Here is a 3,897-nt window from a genome sequence, read left to right as displayed (position 1 = left end):
GGGTCCAGCTCATCAATGGCTTAAAAGTTATCTCAACAATCAACAGCAGTTTGTTCAAATTAATGGTCAAAAATCTGAGTTAAAAGATATAATATGTGGAGTTCCTCAAGGGTCCGTTTCAGGCCCATTACTTTTTATTTTGTTCATTAATGACCTCTGTGAAGTGTCTAAAATATTACAGTTTTTGATGTTTGCCGATAATACTCTTTTTTACTCTGGAAATAATCTGTCAGAAATTATAGAAAATAGTAAAAATTAAGAAATGGTTTGACAAAAACAAATTATGTTTAAATTCGGAGAAAACAAAATATATGATTTTTGGTAATCGTAAAAAGAATGAAAATGTAAGAATAGCAATTGAAGGAACCGATATTGAAAGAGTTAATGAGATAAAATTTTTCGGGGTTATTTTGGATGATAAATTGAATTGGAAAGCTCGCACAGATTATATTAAGAGTAAAGTTTGTAAAAGTATTGGGGTCTTGTATAAAGTTAAAGATGTTTTAGACTATTCTTCGTTGCATACGTTGTACAATTCCCTAATACTCCAATATTTTGGATACTGCACAGAAGTGTGGGGTAATACATACCCTAGAAACACAAAACCTCTGTTTTTGTTACAGAAAAAAGCATTAAGGATCATCAACAAGACAGGCTACAGAGAACACACCAATAGTTTATTCTGGACTTCTAAAATTCAAAGATTTGGTTGATTTGAAGATTTTGATTTTTATGTGGAAAACAAAGAGAGTTCTGCCTATGGTTTTACAAAATTTATTCACTCTCTATCAGAGGAAGATGGCCATAGAAGGCAAAATTATTCTTTCTCTCTTTTTGCATGTACTACACAAAAACAGATGTGTTTGTGTATTTACGGAGTTAAACTGTGGAACACATTGGACTATGAAGTGAAGTGCTGCAAAAGTGTTAAAAAAAAAAAAAAGGAATAGTACAAGAAAAATGATGATAAACACGTTTAAAAAGGCAGGGAAAAAAAAGATTTAAAAACGATAGGTATAGAGGGTATGCGCATGATGTCACAGAACGCAGTTACGCTCACTGAGTGGCAGAAAGACGAGCAGCGGTGTTAGCTCAAATCAGCTAAAACACAAACAACACCTCTAAAATAGGAAAGAGCTGGACCGCTGGTTCTTTGGTAAGCAGTTAGGATCACTGTCGAGTCCGACTGCCTTTAATGTGAGCAAATAATCAACTGTTTTACTCCCAGTTTGCTAAACATGGTAACAGATGTTTTGCCACTCAGTCCAGCGTGTTCTGGAAGGGGAAGTGACATCAACGCATACCCTCTATTACTGAAAATGTTTGGTGATTGGGGAGAGGATTGGGGTTGATCCATCCACAAAGCAGCTGTTTTTCTGTTTCTTTTGATGTGCACAAAAAGCGACAGGTGCTACAAGATTTTTCTTCTTTCTGTTCCTTTTTTTTTTGTTCCTGGAAAGTAAAAAAAAAAAAAAAAAAATATATATATATATATATATATATATATATATATATATATATATATATTAGTAATTTAGATTTGTATATACTTATATCTACAAATTTGCCAGCACCCTAATCAGTCACATGGTCAGAACAGCTCTTATGCGCTGCCTTTTCTGCCAATTTGCCACGGTAACAATCTTATAAACTGTAATATTTGAACTGTTACCACATCTGCCTTCCCTCCTATGAAATCACACCATGCATGGAAATTGCTGTGACTTTAGGTGAAGGATATCCATGTCCTGGAAATGTCTGGGAAATGCATTCTGATGTTATTTTTCCCATCATTCGTCCTGCTGTCCCGTAATGACAGTGGCATTGTGTAATTTTTCCCAGCAGTTGAGAAGCAAAACAAAGGAGGTGGAAGAGGTTAGTTGGACTGAGTCTGTTTGAATTACTTTGGTGGTTTCAGATGTGGTGTCTGGGACCTTGAGTTGTTTGAATCAATTAGTCTCTCAGTTAACAGGAAACATCCGTGTACCATAAGCCAGCCAAGAAATTAAAGAAACATCAATTGTAATTAGATGATTAGTTTTAACATATAGGGCACAATACAGATACCTTTTAACACTTGAGAAGATATATTCCTGCACACTGGAGACTGCATCAATTTAGGGTGGTAATGTTTTTATTTATGTAAAGGGAAACATAATGCAGTAATCAGTAGCTTATTTTTTATTTTTATTTTTTTGGACAATGCATTCTTTGTTTCTGTATTTAAATAGCATTGCACAGAAGTGGGACCAAGTAATTGTTTTACAAGTCACAAGTAAGTGTCAGGTCTTAAGTCAAGTCCCAAGTCCAGACCGATCGAGACAGGCAAGTCCGAATCAAGTCTCAAGTCCTAAACTTTGAGTTTTAAATCCTAAACAAAGCATAATGTGCTCTTCACCAAATTTGAATACCACTTAATATTTTTAACAAGTAAAATTAGTTAAAAATGAAAATACTTTACTGAATAAAGCGTACCTGTGCAGAAATAAGGCAGAGGCACAGTTTCACACAAATGTCTTATAATTTCATGAATTAAATGAAGTGTTGTATCATAATTTATATTGGCTTGGGTAGGGTATCAAGTCAACAGGCTCAAGTCCAAGTGAAGTGATGAGTCATTAGTGTTAAAGTCATAGTCAAGTTGCAAGTCTTTTTTGATTGATGAAGTCGAGTCTAAAGTATCATATTTGTGAATCAAGTCCACACCTCTGGTTGCATGTTTTATTGTGCATAAAACGTTCTCAATTCATTTTCATTTGTGAGTTAACAATTCCTGGTGCAAGCTATTTTTCAGAGCATGTCATGTTTTCCCCAGTTTTTATTGACTTTTGTCAAACGCATGAAACAGCGCCCCTCTTGGTTGTAACGGCGGGTACATGTCAGCCAGCCTGTGTGGTCAAAGACGGCATTGCATCCTTACCGAAGTTTGCTTTAGAGAAGAAAAGTTGAATAAAATATAAAGCATTAAACAAGACGTGGTTTCTGTCATGCCTCTGTGAAACTGAATGGACACGTCTCAGGAAAAGAAACTCTGAAGTGAGGTGTGAACCAACTAAGTCACTGCGTTTTTGTAAGAATAAGCTAACAGTTTACTAGTAGCCAGGGAGAGAGGAGATAATTGTGAACAAACAAAATGAGTGTCAACATGGATAAATCTTAAAATGAAAGAAATGAGAATGGACGTCAAATAACGTGAGTCAGATACAAACTCTCTCTGCCTGCCTGTCTGTGTTTTCTAGCTTTGCTAACAGGTTTCTTTCCTGATGGTGAAATGGGTCTGGGCTGTGGCTGCGTGACAGCTCATGTTAATATTATGGAGTTTAAATACTGTCACTGTGCTGAAGCTGTTGTGTTGTTGCTGTCTACATGGACACAGTTGTGGGGACAGAGAATATTTTGTTTGTATTTATTGGTTGGTCAAACAACTGTGTGTGACTGGTTAAGGTCTGTGAATCTGTTGGCTAATGTTTGTGTGTGCCAAAAATATAGTGTGTAAGTCATGTGTCTGATACATGCATCGAAACGTTTTGATATGAACATAAACTTTTAGATCTTTTAAGTATATCCGACTGTAGTCTTTGTAGCACTGCATATATTCATGCTAATGCTACAATACTGTAACCGAGCGGTTATAAGTTCGCCTACACGTTTGATGTGACTACCAAAATAACAACACGGAGGTTCCGTTGTCTGAACCAAGACGGGACATCTTTATTATTCTTTTTTTTTCGTCTCTTGCACATTGTTGAACCCGAAACAGCATCACAACTTCCGTTTCTCCCCCACTTCAAAATAAAAGCCTCTACTCCACAAAGTAGCTTACATACCTCCCCCCTTACAAAAAGAAACGTCCTCGTTTCAGCAACACCACTAACAACAACAAACATGATAACAGCA

This window comes from Micropterus dolomieu, linkage group LG01 (assembly GCF_021292245.1).
Source record: "Micropterus dolomieu isolate WLL.071019.BEF.003 ecotype Adirondacks linkage group LG01, ASM2129224v1, whole genome shotgun sequence".
NCBI lineage: Eukaryota > Metazoa > Chordata > Actinopteri > Centrarchiformes > Centrarchidae > Micropterus > Micropterus dolomieu.
Note: the sequence above shows the minus strand (reverse complement) of the source record.